The sequence below is a fragment of the Carya illinoinensis genome, chromosome 3 (genome assembly GCF_018687715.1).
Source record: "Carya illinoinensis cultivar Pawnee chromosome 3, C.illinoinensisPawnee_v1, whole genome shotgun sequence".
NCBI lineage: Eukaryota > Viridiplantae > Streptophyta > Magnoliopsida > Fagales > Juglandaceae > Carya > Carya illinoinensis.
The window spans coordinates 19,545,676-19,570,119 of NC_056754.1; the positions used below are offsets into that span (position 1 = coordinate 19,545,676).

General features: G+C 34.2%; 1 long non-coding RNA gene across 1 annotated transcript; it reads left to right on the forward strand.

The window, feature by feature from the left end:
- Nucleotides 1-18,008: 18,008 nt before the first annotated feature.
- Nucleotides 18,009-20,051, forward strand: LOC122303951. The gene is made up of 2 exons (XR_006240866.1): nt 18,009-18,674; nt 18,902-20,051. It is a non-coding gene; the product is annotated as an uncharacterized LOC122303951 (long non-coding RNA).
- Nucleotides 20,052-24,444: the final 4,393 nt, after the last annotated feature.

The window sequence follows — 24,444 nt, forward strand, 5'->3', positions numbered from 1 at the left end:
TTTTTATGATGCTCCATGCAATATGGTACGTAGAAGGTGCCAATGCCAGATTCTCTAGGGATGGGCAGCGGGGCCCTAGAACCCGCCACCCCGCCCCCGCATAGGGCGGGGTGGGTCATCCACACCATTAGGGCCGGGGGCGGGGCCCCCTGGCCTGTATGGTGGATTCCAACGGAGGAGGGGGACGGAAACGGACTCCCCCCGATCCGTTTTCCCCCGCCCCACACCGGTTATTATATATATATATATATAATATATATTATATTATATATATTAATAAGTATGCTTATATGAAACAGCGACGTTTTGTAGTTGACAAAACGGCGCCGTTTTGTCCACCATAAAACGGCGCCGTTTCATTTAGTGGGTTAACCCTATAACCTAAGTCTCCATCTCCCCCCCCCCCCCCCCCCCCCGGCGGTCCCCTCCCCTCCCCTCCCGAGTCCCTTCAACCTTCGCAGTTCGCACGAAACCCACTCCCGTCGCTCCCGTGTTCCCTCCTCCCTCTCACAACCAGTCCGTCCGCCGCACGCCGTGTTCCCTCCTCCCTCTCTCTCGCAGGACGCCGCATGGTACACAGTAAGTTAAATTTTCTCCTCCTCTTTTGATTTTCTCCGTTGATTTTTTATTTTTTAGTTTTTTTTTTTAATTTTGATCGGAGATTGGATGAAGGATGGGGTTGAATCGGAGATGGAGGATGAGATTTGTGAATTGTGTGCTGTGGATTCGTGTGATTGTTTTTTTTTTTTTTATATTTTTTTGGATTCATTGGATTGTTTTCTTTTTTTTTTTTGTAAATTTCATTGAAACCCTAAATTAAATTAGGATTCCAATCTGAAACCCTAATTTTTTTTAGGGGTTACATTGATTGAAAACCCCAAATTAAATTAGGGGTTTCAATCAATGAAAATTGAAACCCCTAAATTGAATTAGGGGTTTCATCCAAATTAGGGTTTCATTGATTGAAACCCCTAAATTGAATTAGGGGTTTCAATCAATGAGGGGCCTAATTTGATTTAGGGTTTCGGATTGGAACTCCAATTTGGGGTTCCAATCCGAAACCCAATTGTTTTCTTGATGTATGCAGTTTTGTATGCAGTTTTTGCTGATTGTGTTGGATTGCACTTTGCTGTTTTTTTTTTTTTGGAGAATCAGGAATGTCTTTGGATTTTAGTGATAACTAGCCTTCTCCAGCCAACACCCCTACCCCAGAAACTAACCCTACTCCTACCCCTATAACGAGTACACCTTGCCCTGCTCCGAAGTCCACACAGGGCAAGAAACCTGTATCCATAGTTTGGCAATACTTTACCAAACTAGAGGGTGGTGACCCCAACAACCCACAAGCTAAATGTAATCACTGTGGAAATATGTATGGATGTCACTATAGGAAACATGGTACATCCCAGCTGAAGGTCCATCTAGAGGAACAATGAAAGAAGAGTCCAATTTTAAAATTCTTAGTAGAGAAGAGTCAATTTAGACTAGATTTTAAAATAGCGGATGGGAGTAGTAGGGCCGGGGGGCCAACATTGAAGGGGTATACAAAGTATAACCCCGATGAGTGTAGAAGGAAGTTAGCTCGTATGATTGTCATGGACGAGCTGCCTTTTCAGTTTGTGGAGGGTAAAGGGTTCCAAGAATTTGTCCAAGAGTTGGAACCGAGATTTGTACTTCCTTCTCGTCACACTGTGGCAAAGGATATTAAGAAGATATACATCCATGATAAAGATGTTTTGAGGGGCCAATTGGCAGGTTTGGTAGTTTGCCTCACTACCGATAATTGGACTTCTATCCAAAATATGAATTACATGTCGTCAACTGTGCATTTTGTTTATGCTGATTAAGTTCTGCATAAAAAGATTATTAAATTTTGTCAAATAAGTGATCATAAGGGTGAGACGATTGGAAAGGCCTTGGAGGCCGCAATAAAGGAGTGGGGGTTGGAAAAGGTTTTGTCTATGTCAGTTGATAATGCATCGTCTAATGATATCGCATTAGGATATCTAAAGAATTATCTTAAAGATGCAAATAAGACATTCTTAGGTGGTGAATACTTGCATGTTAGATGTGTTGCACATATTTTGAATTTAATTGTGACTGAGGGGTTAAAAGATGTTGATAACTCGGATGCACGAGTTAGAATGACTGTGAAATGAGTGAGGTCTTCTCCTTCTAAATTGGAGAAATTTAAAGTTGCTGCAAAGGCTGCGGGCATAACATCGAAGAAGGGTCTTTGTACTGATGTTCCTACCAGATGGTACTCAACCTTCTTGATGTTGGAGGCGACCCAAGAATATAAGGCAGTCTTTCAATTATTGGATGATGAAGACATCCAATGTCAAATACTTTGATGAGCACGGGGGATCACGAAAGCCTAATGATGATGATTGGGTGGTAGTTTATACTTTCGTTGATTTTCTTGGATTATTTTATGATGTCACATTGAATATATCTGGTTCTTTGTACCCTACATCTCATGGGTTTTGTCAACAAATATGTAGGGTAAAAGAAGAATTAAAAGATATGCGTAAGGGTTCCAATGAAATGATGAGGGGGATGGCAGTGACCATGATGCTAAAATATGACAAGTATTGGAGAGATTTGACTAGAATGAATATTTTCTTATATGTGGCTGTTATTCTTAATCCCCGTCTGAAAGTTTCAGGCTTGTTATATGGGTTGGGATTTGTTCACGATTAGGTATGGATTGAACTTATTGGTGAATTGGCCCGAGATACCCTGAAAAAATTGTATGATGAGTTTAATCTAATTAAAGGTGATACTACATCGAAGACACATATACCGACCCTAATGCCTTCTACAGACACCGTGATCGGGCCTCCTACAAAGAAGCGCAAAATGTCGTGGACTAAGACCCTCGCACAGAATCCCATACTAGTCCATCAATCTACGGAAGTCATTTTCATTTGGCCCATTGCTAATGTTTCTGGGCCCAAAATGGCTCAAAAATTGCTGATGGGTCATTTTCGGCCCAGAAGAGGGGTGGGGGGGGGGGGGGGTGGACGGATTGCCCCCCCCCCCCACACCGTACCCCGTCATGCGGGACGGGATACCCCGCCCCAGCACACCAGGGGCGGGGGACGGGGAAGTTTTTCCCCGTACACCCCATGCCGAGGGGGGGGGGTCTATCCCGCACCGTATGGTGCGGGTAGCACCCCTAACATTCTCTGAAGATTGAGAAAGAAGAAGAGAGATCTATCAAGAGAAAGATCATTTATCTAGAGAATCTTAACAGCTACATCCAATCACAAACTACATGGCTATTATTCATGTTATCAATAACCAACTTGCACGTACTACTTCTAAATCATAGGTCTTACAATGTATTCACACACCCAAACACACCATGAAAGCACCCAAACACTTTGGATCAAAGCTTTGTAAGAGATAAAACCCTTACAGAAAAAACCCCAACTTCCTTTCTCTTTAAAAGAAAGTAAATTATAAAGCATTTGAATTGACAACATGTGAGTGACCCATAAATTCACTCCCTTCGTTCGGTCATTCAAACTCGCCTTAGGGTATACTCATTAAATCTCTTGAGGTATTATTGGCAGATGGGGGGAAGCACCATTTAGAGACTTTGAGTTTGAAGAAAGCAACCAAGATAACCATAAAGACTTTGAATTTTTGCTAAAGTCAAGTGACTTAGCTTATCAAAAGAAAACTATTAATGAAGTGTTGGGAGATGCATATAGTTTCGGCACTCAAAGAAAATCTACTTATTCGATTGTTGCAGAAAGTACTACTTGAAAGTCAAGCTCTTTATTGCAAGCAAAACCCTAGGACCATCGAAGCCCTTACCATTCCGTGGCCTCCATCCAGACCAAACCCTAAGACCACCGGGGTAAAAAAAAAAAAAAAAGGAAAAGAAAAGAAAGATTCGTCTTCTTCAAGAATGAAAAAGTAGACCTACTCCACCCTCTCCATTATTTTCTACCCTTAGCCTTCCATCGCCTCAACCTTCAAGCCTTCATCAACAATGCCAAACCACTCTGTCGCCTCCATCCCAAGGCCAAACCTTAAGATTATTGAAGCCGGCCCTTACCATTCTGCCGCCTCCATCCCAAGGCCGGAAATCGAAGCCCCTTACTATTGAGTCCTCTGCAAAAACAAGCTCAGCTCTAGCCACTTGTTGTTCCCCATCGCCACTCACTGTTATCATGCCAACAGAGGTAGAGACATTCTATTTTCTCTCTCTTCCCTTTCTTTTATGATTCTGACTCTCGTGAAAAATGAAGAGAGAAAAAATCTATTAAAATTTTTTTTGGTATTTATCTTATATGTGCACAACTCTCTTGTATGTGGGAATAAAACATGAATGCAAAAATAAAGATAAGCTAGCTCATCTTGGATGTTGATGTGGGTGTTTGTGGGACTAAACAATGGAGTTAAGTTATTGGATGTTGATGTGGGTGTTTTTATACTAGTGTGATGAGTAGTAAGAGTTCATAATTTTGGTGCTACAAGAATACAGATGCAAATTCAATCTTTTTTACAACTATTTTTGCAACTATTGAAGAGCATGTTCCTATGTAAAATTTGGAATTCAAACTAATAAACTTCAATATTTTTTATGAAGTGGTACTATCACATTTGTTGGTTTTGAAATAGTTGTATGAATATGATGGTTGGTGGCTTGAGATTTTATTGCAAAAAGTATGAAACTTCTAATTTTGAAGTGGTGCAGAAAATTAAGAAGACGCCCTTGGAAAAGGCCTACATAGTCTTTTGTTTTTCATTGGATAAAAATGGTTTGAGGTATAAAACTTGGTTGCATTCATGTTGTCAATCTTTTATATTAATCCTGAGTTGTGTCTTTCAAAAAAAGAAAATCCTGAGCTGTGAATGAATGAGAAATAGCAGTGAAGTCTGTAATATGGTGGCCTACAAGAAATAAGTTCGACTGTTTTGAGTGTCATTCTAGAAGGCTGCTACCTTGGTACTCTCTCTTGGTTTTAACTTATATTATTGTTGACAGTTATTTTTTATTTAATTAATGGTCTAAGAATCAATCTCTTGATTAATTTGTAAACTCATTGTCTAGTTGCTCAGCATGTAATCTTTGGATGTTGTCGCAACTCGCTTTAGTAGTTTTACTTGGCAACTATTCCACATTTAGTTCAATTGAGAGGCACGTTTCCTATCTCAATAACAGAGTTTGTGATGTTCCATTTCGAAAAATAAAGATATGCTAGCTCATCAACTCAAGCTCTCCCAAAGAAAAACCTCATCCTCAACAATTCATGTTCCTATATATATATATGAGGCCACTAATCAATTTTTTGGTAGTCTAAAAATAAAGGATGTTAATATTGATACAATGTTTGAAGCATGTAGTAGCACTAGCAATATCTCACATTTAAGAAACTCTTGTCAAAATGATTACCCAATATGCTTTTGTGGTATTAGAGCATGTCAACGAATTGCGCATACGGAGAATAATGAGGGTTGTCGATTTTTCAATCGCCAAAACTTTGAGGTATGTTATTTAATTCTTGTTTGCTAAAAAGTGATTGGTGATATTTGTTTGTGAATATGTGTTGGTTGATTCTATAGGCTGGGCATTCTTGCGGGTTTTTTTGTTGGTATGATCGAGAAATACCACCATATAACGAGAAGAGAATCAACCATTTAAAAACCGAAATTCAAAATATAAAACTAGCAATGGATATCCGAACAACTTGAAATTGACTAGAAATAAAGACTAAGAGGTGCAAGATAAAGTTTGAGAGGGTCATTGTAGTTTTAGTAATTTCAATGTCGTGGGTACTTTATTTAGGCATGCTTTTTGGAAAATTCTAAGAAAAGAAGATGTAATATATTTTAGCTTAATTTTTTATTTTAGCTTAATTTTCAGGGGAGGATAGGTCAACTTGTAAGGAATGTTTAATTAGTAAAAAGCTCTCATTTTGCAACAAGGGCTGTAATATTAATATGAAGAACCGTTTTTTTGTATGGTGACTGTACTTGGTTGGTTGGTTGGTTGGTTGGTTACTTATTATAATAGTAAAAAGTAAAGGATGTATTTTGAGAACTTCTTCTACACTAATTGGTTGGTGACTCTACTTCTGCAACAAGGGTTGTGATATAAATATGAATAAGGTTGTTTTTGTATGGTGTTAGTAGGACATTAAGATATGTCCCATGAACCATGTTTAGGGCTGTAAATGAACCAGTCTGTTCGATAGCTCGCTCGGTTAAACTCAAATCGAACTCGACTCGTGAAAAAAAAAAAGCTCGTTCGTTAAAGCAGATGCTCGCTCGATTTGTAAATGACACATACTCGACAAAACTCGACTCAACTCAACTAAGGCTCACTCGTTTATGTTCGAGTCGACTCGTTAGCTCAAGTTGATTAAAACCCATTCATATATTAATAAATATATACATACACCTATGCATGTATATATGTATTAGCTAATAATATAAGCATACCACTTTTATAATTAAATATATAATATGTATTCTAATTACTTATGTCTATATAGTAAATATACTTCATAGGTATATTTTATAATTTGTATAATAATTAGTTGATAAAATTTAATAATTTCATATACTAGTATGTGGAAACCATATATGAAATAGATATATTCTATCATATTAAGTATATGTATTAATAATATATGTAGGCATATAATATATTGTTATTTTGGATAAATATCAACTAGTTAGATATTAATTATTTATAAATTTTTTAAAATTTTATAATTTAATAGAGGTTCTATTTGTTAATTGTATAAATTCAATATTAATTCTTTTTTTTTTATTTATTTAATTTATTAATTATTAAATCTTATTAAAAAAAAATTCAAATTCGAGCTCGAGCTCAACTCGACTCAAACTCGTTTGTGGGACGAACTCGAGCTCGAGCTCGAGTTGAGATTTCAACTTATCGAGTCGAACTCAAACAAAGAATTAAAAAAAATCTCGAGCTCGGGCTCGAGCTCGAGCTCGAGTATTTTGAGTTGAGCTCGAGTTCGGCAAGCCAAAGCTTGGCTCGACTCGGCTCGATTACAGCCCTAACCATGTTAATGCATATCTCACTACATGAGTCTCTACCAAGATTGCTTGCCAATGAGCTTTGGAAGGCTACCTAGCTAGCTAGCTTAATTTTCCAATCAAACTAATACCTCTAATAAAAGCAAAAAATAGAAGCCAACTGTTAAAGAACTAACTTTCTTTCTTCTCTCATGTTCTAAACTTTCCTATCATTCATGGAACATGCATATCTCTTAATTTTCATGCTACCATTATTTATTACCATGTGAATTCGTCCAAACAAACATAGTAAATATACAAAATCAACAGCTGATGTGATAAAGGTTAGACCAATGATTCCTCCCATCATTAATCAACCAGAAAAATGTAGTTTCATTACAAAATAAAAAGGAACTAGAAAGATAGAGCAAATATACTATTAAATTATACAAAATCAACAGGCTGATGTGATAAAGGTTAGACCACTGGTCCCTCCCTTCATTAATCAACCAGAAAAATGTAGTTTCATTACAAAATATGAAGGAATAAGAAAAATAGAGTAAATATACTATTAGTCCCTCCAAGAAAATTGTAGTTTCATTACAAAATATGGAGCAACTAGAAAAATGGAGCAAATATACCATTGGACCCTCTACTCATTAATCAACTAGAAAATTGGAGCAAAAATACAAAATCAACTATCTATCTTCCAAAAGCATGGCGTCTTCAAATCACCAAAACTGCATCATTTAAGATTAGTTTCTCAGATTATTATCCTAGTCCGAAAGATGTAATTTTCTCCATTGTGCCTAAATGAACAAAAAGTCACTACTATCATCTAAAAAAATCTTGAAAAACTAAATATGATATTTCACGTTGAGACTACCTACATTATAAGAGCACTTGGTTCAATATGAAGAGCCTTTGTAGTGTATATTTGATTAGTTGTGTCCTAAGGAGGGCATCAAAAAATGTTAAAAGTGACAACTCACTTAACAAAAAATAATATCAAAATAATGTATTTTGAATTACCTGTGTGGGAGGAGCAGTCTATCCAATACCAAAATAATCTGTAGTGTATACTTGATCATGTGCGTACTGTGAGTGACATAAAAAAATGTTAAATAAACCAACATATTAAAAATTTGTCCACCATAATGTAGTTTGTATTCCTTGTGAGGGAGAAGCAGTTCGTCCAATGCCAAAATAATCCATAGCAGTCAAAGGAGTTGAAAAACAAATATGGCACGTGTGTCCAAACTTGACTCTGTTGATCCTAAGCAAAAGTACATTATTTTTCCCATGTTTATAAACATAAAAAATCTAGCAATTGTGAACAGAAAAAAAAAGTACATGAGTTTGAGGAGCCTCGTGCTGTGTGCCACTCACAGTGCATTCATTTGGAGCGTGACTACTCTACTGTGCATTGGAATGAAGATAATAATTTATCATTATAAGAAATATAAGATTTTTTTAACTGTAAATTTAGTATACAACATTAATAAAAAGGAACCTCAGCTTCGTCGTGGCACAATCGCCTTCCTATATTAGATTTCTTAAGACTCATCCAAACGGGGTTCATTTTTCTCCTAAATGGTGGTTTTCCCTTACTCCGAATTACCAACGGACTAAGAACTCTACATGTCGTACCTTCCATGGAATTAGTTGGATCAATTATGTTGTTAGTATCACGATTAGCGATACCAGGGTACTGTACCTTCAACTATTCTATCTAGCTAAACAATTTTACACAGCTGTTCTTGGCCTTTAAAGCATTGAAACACAATTCATAGAAGCAATTTTGGATCCTATTATACCTTCAGGCATCATCGATGCTACTAGTGTCATAACTATTCTTCACAAAGATGTATTTTCTCTTTATATCCTTATTCTACCGATCTAAAATGTATTTTAATGATATTGTATGCTTGCCTAACTAAATTAAGATACAAAGAGCGTACCTGCATAATATGCCCATAAACTCAAACAACTTACAACTATATTTAACATCAAGGGGATGTTGATCAACTTTGACAATGAAGGTTGCACATTTTAACAAGTTATCACCAACTTAAACCTCATCAGCAACAACGAACATATATCTACCACCCTCACATCCTAATAACGAGATAGTCAAATATAGAAATCCTCGCAATTGCTCTTGCACTTCTTTGAATTTAGCAATTGTATATGCTTTTTAAAATTACTTCTCAAGATGATAGTGACTGATACAAGGAATCTACATGTTAAATGAATTAAAGTCAGCAATTGCTTCATTCTCTACCTTCCACCTAAGGGCTAAATTGTACTGGTCAACAAATTATTTCAAAGTTATTCTAGAGTTAAAGTAGTTGTCAAAAAATGCATTTATACCTTCACTTCGTTGTGTAGTTGACATTCCTACTCAAAATGTGTCTCCAACGTAGGCCGGCACCCAAAAACACCATCACTATATAATGATACTAACCATGCATTCTCGTGCAGATCGAATGCAGATCATAAGTATCGAGCATATCATGCCAATATTCCTTGAATTCATTCTCACTAAAAAAGTCATAAACGCACCTATGTAGAGTACTCTTGATTTCCTCATATCGATAATGTGATCCAAACTTATCATGAAACTTTTTCATTATATGCCACAAGCAGAAGCAATGCTTTCGAATAAGAATGTATTTGCATCCTCATTGGATATCAATTCACACTCACAAACAGTGCAAAAGGCATCTTATACGCATTAGTCAGATATATCGTGTCAAATATAATCACATCCCCGAATGATTCATATGTAGCTCTGCTTCGGGTGCCTACCTAAAACACACTCTTTCACCTCATCTCATTGTCAACATCTATCTTATAATAAAAATTCGGATTCTTTTTTCCATATCTTGGAAATAATTACATAAAGCTGCAGTACCTCCAACCTTGAGATAAAGCTGTCATGTTTTGTTAATGTAGTTTCAATACTCCTTCTCCCCGAATGACACATTCTGGTAAACCCCCACCTCAACAACCACAACTTTGAAATTTTTGGACAACTTATTCTCACCTCGTCATTTATTTCAAACTTTTTAGCTACACGAGCATCAACCTTCTTAAAATAAATGTTTTGCTTTTCCAAGAGTACAAACGTGTGTGTGATCCACTTTAGATAGGGTATATCCACTTTTATCATTCAGTATTGCATTAATCCTCGCCATACACCATATGCTCTCTGTCTATCTTGGTTTCATAACATTGACAGTCTTACTCTTTGATGTGCCTCCTCGAGCACATGCCAAGCAAAACATTTAACATTTACATCGTCATCCTGTATAGAATTCCCTTTACACACCCCATTCCCTTTACATTCAATCTCGTTATCAATTCTTACCTCATCACACTCAATATCTGAATATTCTATGTCGGCATCCACTGTCCATCCAAAGTTTGAATTGTCTATGAAGATACAGCATGTTTGAAAACAAGGAAAATGCATTGTATATGAAAGAAGACGCGAATAAAGAAAAAAAATACCATAATGTAGTTTGAAAAAAAAAATCGAAAAGGTTGTCAAATATAAAGATCCGGGCAATCCTAACATCTTGAGTTATAACCACTTAATTCTTTCACTATTTAACGAGTAATGCTAGATAAAAAATAATACTTGAATCTCATTTCCTTTCAAAAGGTTTGCACCAATTGCACAAAATTTGTGCATCTTAAAATTGCATAAATAATTTTATACAAACTATTTTAGAAGGCAACCTGAAAATTATATACAAAGAAACTTTGAGATTTGATTCCCTAGACTACTAGGATTGACAACTTACAGCATCTGAAAAACAAAACAAATGGAAAACCAAAAAAAAAAAAAAAAGCCAATAGGATGCTAGAAAAGAAACAAAATTCCATTCCATTGTGCACTTTACCCAATAATCAAATCAATAGGTCCACGCACACAATTTGGTAGAAGAATCATCTTACCCTTCAAACCCAACTAAGCACCAAGAAAAACCAAATGTGCCAAGAAATTACTGTGCCATGATTTTGCCACCAATTTCAAACCCATTCTTTTATAGATTAAAAACCACCGATTGGTATCATATTCTTGCTATCATCTTACCCTTCAAACCCAACTAAGTACCAAGAAAAACCAAATGTGCCAAGAAAATGTCATAATTTTGCCACCGATTTCAAACCCACTTTTTTATTGATCAAAACCCATTGATTGGTATCCTATTCTTGCCATCATCCTACCCTTCAAACCTACCGATTTAAGTATAATCAATTTATAGATCAAAACCCTATTTGATTCGAGGAAAAGGAAAAGAAATCTATCTATTTGATCAAAACCCAGTGCTGGAAATGGATCTCTTTTGCCTCGCGGACTGGATGTTGGTGCCGAACAAAGGTCTGATAGAGGAGCCAGAGGAAATGAGGGGTAGGCTTGTCGGTAGGGGTTTTCAGATTCTGAACAAGAAATGAGGGAGCTGTTGTTATTTTTATTTATTTAATTTTTTTTTAAAAAACCACATGTCATGCCACGTCAAACAGGATCTGCAAGCAAGAGAACTAGATGGTGGCTATAGAATGACCCATAACTTTTTTCCTTTCTTGTATTGTATAAGAGATAACAAAATTCTGTTTTAGAAAAAGGCGATGCTATAGTCACCGAGAATATATACCAACTAATGTGGCAACCCAGCATGCCACCTACGTGGATATCAATTAAAAAAAAAAAAAAGTCTCAAATCTCCACACCACTCTTTCTTTCATCTGACTCTAATCTTAAGAGTATTGGCAATGGACTAGCCATTCTCAAGTTTAAAATTTGACTAAAATTAAAGTTTTTGGCTAAAATCAAAACTAATGGAAATATTAATCTGCATTGGACTATCCATCTCAAAGTTAAAATAATAATATAATATTATATATTTTAATAATAATTTTTAAATTTTTTTTTAATATTTTACAAATACACTTAATATATGATTAATAATTTAATTTTTACTTAAAATTATTGTTTCCTGACTTTTTTTTTCTCAACCTATTATTCAACAAACACATTTGGGAATATTTTTAGAATAAAATACTATTTTGAAGATGAATAATAACTGACTAAATTTAGAGAAAATTTTAAAATTACTATAACTCAAAACTCAAGCCATAAAGTTTTGGCTATTTCAATATAAATCACTTTTGACATAGTTAACCAAAATTTGACTCGTCATGACATTTGGCTAGATGAATACCAGTGCTATAAGACCTAATAAATCTCTCCCTCGTTCTCTCTCTCCTTCAAAATTGCAGACTGTTGACCGAGAGGGCCCTCTAGGATGCCAACAAAGGGGCTGCATTTTAGCAAGAAATTACGAGAAGACACAACAAAGAAGAACTGCGTCTTGAACGGGGAAATTTGGATCTCGTTTTGACCCCTCTGACCACCAAATACAGTGCCTGGGAATCACACTTGTCTTGAAAAAATTTGTTTTATTTACTTCTTGGTTGGTAATAGGCTCAGTTTTCTATGTTGTAAATAGATATTTTCTGTTCGATACCACAGTCGGTGGGTATAGCTTTTTCCTTAATTTACAGAGATAACAACCGATATAAATCAAGAAACAAATAGGAAATTAGTTGAGCAGTAGGATGATTAGCTTTCAAGTGAAAATCAAGAAGGTAAAATAAATAAAAAATGAAAACCCCATTAAATTTTTATGGCAAATACTCGAAAAATTATTGAGCATATGCTTCCCTTGATTCCTTATAAACTCACGGAAGTAGACGGCTACATGACCTAACCTTATCATTTTTGCATAGAAAGCATATATACATCTGAAGATACAATCTATGTTTTCACATGTTCACCCAATATTATTTGTAAGCATTCAATTGGAAAAGAGAATTTCCCTGGCTCTCTCTCTCTCTCTCTCTCTCTCTCTCTCTCTCTTGTTCCTAAGATTTTTATGGATCACGCATACAAGTTTTCAATACGAACAAAATTAGTCTCTGTCCCAAACTGTTTGTCCATTGCTTTAAAGGATAAGAATAACGTTATAATTTATACAGTAAGTACTTAATTCTCAACGTAAGAACAGATAATGTTGAAAAAGTTGAAATATTAAGACAAGTGGGAGTTTTTTTTCTTTGTTAAAGTAATTGGTTTTTTATGGAGCACTTGCTAGCTAGCGTGCTACAACTAGCAATCCCTTTCTCATCGATAATAAAATAGATTCACCAAGAGTCTAATAGTCTGATGGTTGGTATATGATAATTCAGTTTTCCTAATAAAAAATCTAGATTCGAAATTCTAGTACCGTTATATCAAAAAAAAAAAAGATAATAGAATAGATTAAAATTTTTTGGGGGTTTAATCCTGAATTTGTCATCTTCGATCCATAGTTTAAGTGATTTGCCACATTAATCGTTTAAAATATCTCACATCAACTAATATTATTGAATAACAAAATCAATGATGACCGAACTTCACTTTAATTTTTTGGATTTTGCTCTTTCCCTTTTTTGAATTGATGTAAGGCTTTTTAGTCAATTAATACGTACATTTAAGTAGTTTTTTTTTTATATTAATTGCTTTAATGAAAATCCACTTAAATATAACGCATCAACAAGTATGATTGAGATGATAAAATCGAAGAAGAAGAAGAAGATTTCCATCGGTCGTTGGTCTTTGCTAGCTTGATGAAAAAATGTATCTATGAATCCGTGTATCAGCACATTCAACACATTAAGTCCTACAATAAAAGATGTGTTTAGACACCAATTTGCAAGTAGCATAACTGTTTTACTTGATTTTTTATGTGTATAGAATGCCATTGTGTTTTACATGTTGATAATGTGGGATCATCTGGCGGCGTAGCTATATTATTTGGAAAGTGTTGTCTGAATGAGTATTTGCTGCGATACTAACAGCGCGCAGATATAAATAAATTAAAGTGCTGCATCAAGTCTGGCAACATCTGCGCAAACAGATTTGAAAATTGTAACAATTCATGCTATCTCCTATCTATTGAAAAGGAAAAAATAAAATAAAACATTGGGAAGAAAGGCAGGAGGAGAAACAGCAGCAAGGGGGGTAGGCAGCTGATTTCAGAGATGATCTCTCTTTTTAATTCTCTAGTATGCAGTAAAATATATATCAAGAAAAGGGCTTCTTCCCCGATTTCTCTATTTCTGATTAAAATAAGATACATACATACCTAATGCATTTTTAAACCTGTGACATCACCTTCCACTCTCTTCTTATGTTTATTTTGACCGGATGGGTGTGGGGGGAAAAGGTGTCATTTGAGTTAGATATATCTTGTCAGAGATTTCTCTCTAAGATGTATACATGTAACCACTACCAGCAACCTTGGGAATGTATTATATGTTCCACTGCTTAATTCAATTCAATTTAACCCCATAATGAAATTACTGAGGTTGGAGGAGTACTAAATGGGCAAACCTTTGTGGGTATGGAATCCAGTGGATTTGCAGTTCTTCCCCTTGTAGTAATCACGCAGCGCCCTCTTTGAAGAGAGAATGTCAAGGGATGATGTCGGTTTTCTTCTTCGAAATCAACCCCAGTGGCATTTCCTTTTCGAGAAATGATATTTGTAATTAAAGTATGTAAGTGTTATGCCTTCTTTTTGAAGAAAATAAATAAATAAGATCCACATAAAAAATTAACTAGATTTTTAATTATGGATCCCATTCTTTTTTAATACGGCGCTTATACAGCCCATGACTGTATCTAATAGTATTCAAAACATAGTTATAAGATAACTTAAAAATAAATACAATTTTGAATTAGTGCATGTTTGGAATTGCTGTAGAAAATATTACTTTTAACTTAAAGCTTATAGCTTAGAGCTTAATGCAATAAGGTCTAATATTAAAAAGCTATTTATTGTTTGGAATCTGTATGTCTATAGCACTTTCAAACATACTAATTTATTTGGAAACAAATTTAAAAAGCACCTTGTGACATAAAAATGACATAAAAAGTCATATAATTGATAAAAATAAAATATTATAATAAAACAATAACAAAAATAGTCTAATAGATTTTTCAATAATTATAATAAAAAAAAATTCAACGATGCATAAGTGATAAGAGAAGAATGAAAAATATTGATGGGTAAAGTCTTGAGTAGATTATACAGGAACAATAAAAAATATAGATCGACAAAATTATCATTGTGCTAAAATGATAAGAGTCATTTCGTAATGTACATAACACGATAAAATAGAGATTACTTTTTCTAAATACTTTTGACAAAAAACATCACTTTAGTGTTTTTGATGAAACGTAGGTTTTTACTTTTTTTTTTTTTTAATTTAGAAATACTTTAATGTAAAACTATCAAATAGATAAATTTTGTCATATAAGTACTTTATATCATTCTACCGCACTTTTTAAATCTCCTACCACAATCCCAAACAGGCCCTTAGTTGAAACCGACTTGAATCAGTCTAAAGTTGAATATAATCGGTGTGAACTGACCAAAATCGATCGATTGAAGCAATTTAGTAAACGATTCAAAAAGTTCAATAAAATCGATTTGATTTCTAAACAATTTAGCCTGAATCCTCGAGTCTTAATTTTATACTAAACTTAATCATCAAGATATAAATAAAAAAATTACTTAATTTCATAAGTACAATATTATGATCTTTTAATACTTTTTAAGAGTAATTCTACACACTACACCCCTTCTCACTTTCATCATGCTATATAAAATATGACACTTTTATTAATGTTAGATAATTTTTTTAATTTTTTTTTTTAAAGAAAAATCCAAAAATTAATGGACAATGTCTACTCATCATAGTGGTGTGGAATAGAAGACTAGGAGTATAATTTTCCAATGAAAGATATCTTTGATTTCCGATATATATCTCTTTTAAACATATATAATTTATTTACTCTTTCTTAATCAATACTTTGTTTATTAGTTTTTCAAAATGAGAATGACGATAGGTTATTGGGAAAAAAAGCAGGTTCTAATATATATATATATATATATATATCAATTATTCTTTTAAATTACATTTTTTTCAGAGATATATTTTTATAAAAAGGAAAAAAAATACTTTTCTGATGTAGAAAGAGGGGAAATTTGTATTAAAAAATTAAATTTTATAAATTATAAGAGAAACAAAAGAAGGGGGTGAAGAGTGTAGGCTTTTTTCTATTGGGTCAACATTTGTTTTTCTTGACCAGTTTTTGGGGCCGACGCAGTTGGTTCAATGGCTTATACAAACTACTCCCTTGAACGAGACCACCAAAGTCTACCCAAAAAAAGGAAGAAAGAAAGAGAAGAAATTATGAAATTATATTTACAATCGTGAAGTGTATAAATATAATATAATTTTTTTTAAAAAATAAATAAATATATGAAAAATAAATAAATAATAATTTTTTAATAATAGTTCCTATTCTTTTTCAAAACGATTACGCAACTCTTACTCACTCACGTACATAGCATTACTAAAAAAAGCAACTTTCATGATTGATGCAACTATGAGATTCTTTTACTAAAAAAAAAAAAAAAAAAAAAAACTATGGGATTCTTTTCTTGAAGAAGAAGAATATTACCGGTAAGTTCCCAAACGGGCGAGAACATCCTCAGTGTAAAGTCTGCAACAATTAAAAAAATGAGTTCTTTCGTTTGGGTTGGCGGATGAAGAAGTGGGCTTAGAATGATTTTGGATTGGGCCCCATATTGTTCATGAAACTCAATGAATTAATGGGGCTAATGGGTCATGGCTTACGTTGTACCACTGCAGAATGTCGGTTCTGCTCGGCCCCTAAGATCATGGCTTATTAAATTATTCGTCGATTTTCAAAACAAAAGTTCAAAAAGTAATGGCTGATGGCAAACGTCGCGTACTTTTTTATTTTTAAATTTAATTTTTTTTACGTAGATTTTACATTTATTCACTTTTTTTCAAAAGAATATACAGCGTTTGCATATTATATAACTGTAAATATCATGATTTCTCAGAATAAACTTGCATGCATGCTCGACAGAAAGTAGCTAGCATGAATGTTAGGCTTATATGCATTAGGGAACTACGCGCAACAAAGAAAGGTATAGGGAGAACAAACAGATGATAAAGTTTAGTTTATATGGTCCCATGATTTAAGTAGATCACGATCCAGAATTAATTATTTTAGTGGCGAATGAAATTTATGTTTACAAGTCGATATATATATATGCAGGAAACACATCCCGTCATGACAACGGTATAGAAGTGTCCGTGACGGCGTGACCCCGCTAGCTAGCTAGCAAGTGAAAAGATTCGTCTTAATTATGTAATATTGTGTCAATATCAGGTTAGTTAATGTTCCATCTAAAACTTTCTGACGAAAACATTCTCAGAAATTGCATGCCATTGGGAGCTCTCTATGGCGCCTAGGGAATTAGCAGTCAAAATGGCTGAAATTAGATAACTTGATCTTCTAGAAACGTTTTTAGGTTGTTCAAGTAGTTTTCCTTATTGTTTATATGGTCCTCTCAAGGCAACCCAATGTCCTAATCTTTTTGCTTAAAAGACTAGTTGAATGCATGTGATTGAAACATATACATGAGATTCTTGTTCATAATATGGATATACTTTTAACTATACACAAATAATTTATAAGCATTTAAATATTTCCAGACTAGTTAAAGCTGCTAGATTTAGCTAATTTAAACATTTAAATAACAACATATTTGGAGATCACTCGTGTATTTTGGACAAATTCATGTATTTTGCATGGCATGATCAGTTTCAATTTCAATTCCATGTATACTAATATTTCCAGGTGCGACGAAAATAATGCATGTACGTGTGGCTGTCTTATGGGGAAGAACCTATTAAATATTGACGTGGGCTTGTGTGTTGTCTCATCTCACCATTAATGAGTTAGATGGAGTGTCCCTTCACCCAAGCTATTAAACATTTAAACCACCTTGGGTTGCCCCCACCACCATCATTGACGATTGAGCCTCTATAATCTTTACACATGTTCAATACCTGACATTTTTTAATTTTTCCGTTCAAGGCGCTCTTCATTGCAGAGTCATGTGTATTAGGATTAGGGTTCCTGTGTGTCAGTTACGTACCTCAGGAAACGGACGGCTTGGGTCCAACTCTATCCGGATCACGACACAAGAAAAAATGAAAGTTGTATATATTTCGTTGTTACATACAAGACAAGCCAAGCCCATGCAATGACGTCTCTCAGATTTGCCATATTCTTTTGCCACGGTTTCTTATAGATTACGATCCAAACCATCAATTTATTCACTGATCATCTGCATCATGATCAGGTCATTCTCAGTTTTTGTTTGCATCCAGAAGAACATTTTTCTATCAACTATATATATATTCTTAGACAGTCGGGTTAACAGTACTAAAGCAATAGTTTGTGTCCCGGCCAGGCTTCAGAAGGCAGGCAGTTGAATTTCCTTGAATTAAGGTACTGCTGTCAAAATATTCAATGAGGGTTGACAAATTTATTGCATGCTAGCCAGTTCGGGTGGTTCAACAGCTTCAGCCATGTAACACCAGGTGACAGTCAGTCACTAATTCCTGACGCTACTTCCCTGATAGTGTAGTAGGTGCATGTGCCAGAGTTAAACTTGCCCTGATGCATGGGTTTCAATTGCACGGCAGCTAGCTCGATGGTGTGGGTATGTATCAATATTTTTTTTTAGTTATTATCCATATACTAAATATTTAATAAAATAAAAAAAATAAAAAAAATTAAGTATATAGACTTGTATTTAGAATTTTTTTAATGCTTTAAATATGTAAAGTTATCTCTTTTTATTAATTTAGATAAATCCTAAACCCTAAAGCTCGTCGCATAGAGCAAGGATTAATCATTCATTTTCGTGCGATTGTTTTGTCGATGCAGAGATAGAAGATAAGCTGAAAAGTGAAAATTCAATGCTCTGGACTCTTTGGCGGTCATGCCTGCTAAAATTATCGTATCGAAACTGAAGCATACCAAAGGGAAATATAATTGAATGGCTTGTGGCTTTGGCGGCTCAAGCCACGCCCGAGATCAAGATGGGGCTCATGCAACTTGATCAGGGAACCCCTTAATCAAAACAACTCTTTTTTTGGACTGAATCAAAGTCCAGACAACACTAGGGTTGTCCAGTCTGAGATGCTTCTAGGGGATCTGAACCTTAGAGGTGTGGGCTGAGAGTCAAACATGGGTGACCGGAGAGAGAGAGTGAGAGAAGCAAAAGTGGAGGAGTGTGGACCGGAGACGGAGACTTTAAGTGGGTCCCACAAGTTCTGAAAGCAGAGAAAGACGACGCTGGAAATGGGTCCCATTCATCCCTCTCTCTCTCTCCTCTGCTCACAGCCCTATTTGTCCAAGCTTCCTTCTTCGTTTTGCCCTCTCTCTCTCTCTCTCTAATTTCCAAAGATAAAGAACGGAAAGAAAAAGAAAACGTCACGTACACAGGGTGTAGGGGAAAGAGAGAGGAATGGAAAGCGATGATACGGGTTTCCGAGTCCAAACGAGTGTATTTGGGTGAGAGAAAGAGATGCAAAAGTTCATATGGGTGGATGCAGAAAAAACACCCCATTGTTTCGACGTGACCTGATACGTGGGGGTGGTGGGTGTGGGGTCTACTTCCCACCAACTATGTGAGCCTCACTGGAACACCCCCCCCCCCCAAAAAAAATATATTCCTCTTTCTTATCCATCTTCCTACGCTTTGGATTGGATTCATATTTGCTTTTTCTAGCAAACATTTCTTGTTTAAATCCACGCAATGATTTAACACTCCATCCCCATCTCTCTAGTATCTTCCTTGCTACCTTTGCTTCATATATAGGCTCGTTTCGTTTCAACTTCTGTATCATGAATTGGAGGTGTTAGATTGGCCGGGCTTCCTAGCTAGGGAATCTTTTGATGTTAAAATGTCGTCACTTTAATCGATCGAGCTCAAATCGAATCATTCTTTTTAGTATCTTGATTATGGATAATGTTGCTTATCCTATCGTGTTGCAATTTTTGTCTCTGAAATAATATCAGTTGGTGTTTTTTCAAACCTCGTGACCAACAATTTGTCGTTTATATATATAACACGTACGCAACGGTATTTACAGCAGTGATATGAAAAGACAGTAAGAATACAAAGATTTAAGAGTATATTCATGGGTTAAAGTGATCTCAGCTAATCTATAAATATTAATAAAAAATAATAAAGAGTAGTCTTAAATCACCTCACTAATTAAACACATAATGTGGTTCGGTATAATGATCTACACCTATAAGGTCTAGGGGAGAAACTGTTCTATCTCAAATCCCTCTCCGGCCATTCTCTTTTTCAAGAAGAAGGGGTTCAAGAGAGATGAAGCCTTTGTCCAGCTAAAGAAGAAAAAGAGGAGAAAGACGAATAGGAAAAAAAAAAAAAAAAATGAAGAAGAAGAAAGAAAGACATGAGTATCTCCATCCTTCCCTTTTTTAGCGTCTCCATGATCCTTTTCTAACTCAACTTCCTTGAGTTTTGTGCGTGTCTATTGACATCAAAATTTTTTGAAGAACTTAACTTAATTATGTGGTTCTAGCTGTCAGGTTTGCTATGTCAATTACAAACCTTGTTCCATCAAATGAAAAAGATATATACATTGATATATAAGCTTTCTCGATCACCCCGTAACCAAAAAGATATATATGCTGCATGTCATGATGATGAATAGTATTTCAAAAGAAATATTATATATAGCGTATATAATTGACGGCTGGGATGTAAAATCATGGAAACGTCACCCTTTTTCGATTGTATTTTACAGCAGCGCACCTCTTTCTTCTGAATTTTAGATCTTGGCTCGACTTCTCTCTATATTCCCGCCAACAACTACTGCATGTCTTCATTTTTCTCTATCCTTATCGTTAGAGTTTTATTAAGTACAAACATAATCGCGCATTAATCTGTGTATCAATACTGATTTATTCATACTTAAAATTTAAATCAATACTGTTTGCAATAAAATTTACTTTTTAACTAATCACATCATATTGATACACACATTAGTGCACAATTATACTTGTAACTATATTTTTCCCTATCATTTATTTCTAAAATTGTAGGCACCAAATTGATTGAAAAGTGGGGGAAAATTTTTTATAAAAAAAATGAACACAGAGAGCAAAGGAAATACCCTGCATTATGCATCTTAACTTAAAGTACCAACCTTTGCAAAAAGATAGATATTATTATGTAATTTTCAATTGGAAAACCACTTGATATATAGGTGGTAACAAGGGGGCAAGGGGGTTGAAGTGGATTGAGATGACTCCATCTTAGCTAGGCATGTTGTGAATGACGCTGACATTGCCATGTAGATGTAGACTCTTTTTTTCTCACAATTGGGTCACGAATATTGAAATATTAAGGGTGTGATGATGATGTGATCTCATCTACCAACACATACAATGGGCGTCAAAAACAGTACATTCTCAATCGACCATGCACTATTGCCGTTGTTGAAAGTGTTATAATCAATTTTATAAAAATAAATATTCAAATTGATATGATTTAATATGATAAAGTAATTTTATAATATGGTATATTATATTAAATTACGTTAATTTATTAATTTATTTTTGTGAAATTAATATTCAAAATATTTCTTTTTTCTTTATATATCCACTTTCATCATAATTTTGTATGCATACTGTAATAAATGCTGGGTCATGCATGATGTTGCCTTTAACTAGCTAGTTCAATGTGATTGTGTTGTATTGCGTTCTGTCCTCTAGGCTTTCATCTGCTTGTGTCACTCACGACTCACGTGGATTAATCTGAACCACTGGCATTGTATTTTTCCCTAGCAACTGTCTTTTTAATCTATTTTTAGATAAGATCTTAGAGAGATAGAGGAAACAAATATATATATATATATATATATATATATATATATATATATATATATATATATATATATATTTTAGTGGGCAAATATAAAAGAGTAATGATACCACGTAATACATTTTCATAATACATTTTATAATGATGTTGTAAGATGGGGTTTTTTTTTTTTTTATAAAATAAGGTTATTTTTATAAAATATTTTACAAAATTATTCTTCATTTAAAAAATAATTATATAGAATATTATATATAAGACCACGCGCTACTTAATGAGAGTAAATGATGAAGCAGGTAGCATCTCTCCTGGCCCAAGAAGACTTGCTACCAGGTCCTTTCATCGGGTCCATTTGTTCGTTTTCCTTGGGCGTGGGGCCCATATAAGGGCTCCACCCATTGAAAGCTCCTACTTCGTAGGCCCCACTGTGTTCTTTTAGTTTTGAGCCTTGTCCGGCTCTGAACCCTGGCCTGGCCCAACCTCGGGAATCTATAGGCGTCCTTGTCATCCTGATCCAAACCATCGTGTAAATATTATCCGATCAAAATCTCTACTACTTTACCCCAATCCATCTATTAAAGTAGAAAAAAAACAAATAATCTCTATATTTATAATTGAGTAATGCTACGTATAGTTATAAAATACGTAAATATTATATAATTATTTAAAAAAAATGAAGTTTATTATTAAAAAATTAATTTTTTTTATGTAAATTCTTTATTTATTTATTTTTATTAAAGTAATTATGTGGCGTTTGCATAATCACAACTACAACTATTATTTTTATTTTTTTATAATTCGACACGCAATCATATTTGATGACATTAATTATTGAAATGTTGAAATTTTGAAATTCGAATTTTTAAAACAAAAAATTGATAAAATAAGACGAATATTCTGTACATATAAGATTGTGTAAAATAGTCAATTGATTTCGCGTTTTCAACTTTAGGAACATCATCTCACATTATTAATGTCGCATAGCCTTGGATCTGCTGCAAATGCATGGGATCGAGGCAAACAGAATCAAGTTTAGATCCTTACATTAATTAACGAATCCTTTTACTTGTTAAATTATATTAATATGACCACTGAACTGAGCCAGCTGTTGAATGCAATGACAACAGTTTCTGGACAAGAATAAATAAACCTAGGATCGGCTGCCATGGAACATCCAGATGGATTTGTCCGACCGGAATATAAATCTCTTAGAAACGTTTCTTCGTATGGGGGAAAATGAGATGAACGGTCACCCTGGAAATGAGTTTAAATATTAAGCCCATTACAAAACACAGGATATTATGGTTCCCGAATAGATTCGCGCCGTATAATATGCGTTGTACTATGTACAAAATAACATTTTATTACATTTTTATCTTAAAAATATTCTATTATAATATGTATTTTGCTCAGAAAATATGTACGAAATAATATTTTAAGCTTTGGTGTTGTGTATTTCTTTTTCTTGGTCCACACTCTAATGTTTTATCTAATTAAATAGTATGTAAATATTCATTCATCACAAAACGCGCATGCCCTCTTTTTATTTATTTTTTAATATCCAAGATGAAAATATGGAAAATGTCGGAAAATTCACCGACAAGTTAGACACTGTTCACATGCTTAGTTTAGGTCTTTTTTTTAATTTATTAATTCGATATTGGCATTTCAGAATAAGGTGGATGCCAGAATAAGGTGCTCCCTTCTCCTGATAAGCATGCAGGTTCTTTGAGGCAGCAAAAACAAAAAGGCAAAATTATAATAAATAAATAAATAAAAATGTAGAAACAAGACCATATATGAGATGGTCTGTTATGTTCCAGCCGCAGGTTTTCAGAAATTGCAATGTCTGACATGAAATTAATTACATAGGTACAGATTATTACCTATGTAGTAAGTATATATATTCAACTTTGCTAATTAATTAATATATTCCACATAACTGTCAACTTAATCAATTAGCTGCCCAATAGTCTCTCTAATTAATTAATTGACTTGGCAGCCACATCCAGTTGCTGACTGAATATACAAACATTCCATTTTTACAAGCAGTTAGCAATGGGATTTCCACACCTGTATTTAGCGTGATAAGTTAAGAAAAAAAAGGAAAAACAAATTATTTAATGAATAATGTTATATATAGTCAGTCATAAAGTACAAAAGCGTCGTACAATCTATTTGAAAAAGAATGAGATCTATTATTAAAAAATTAATTTCTTTTCATATAAGTCTCGTATTCATTTATTTTTTTTAAAGTAATTATACGATACTTACACACTCACGACTGTAACTATCATTTCTCTTATTAATTACTCTCGAGAATTCTAATACTGCTCGAGAAAAAATACTAATTACTCTCGGGATTATATATAAGAACAAATCTTACAAAATAAAATTTACAAATTGATGTGGCTAGATTCGAAACGTTAAAGATTCTTTTTACGTTAAAAATAATTTTATAATTTAATATACCATATATAGTGATAATTATGAATTTAATTTTGGCAAATATTCTTTTTATAAATTAAACATTTCTCTAGTTTTTAAAATATGACATCCTATGTTAGTA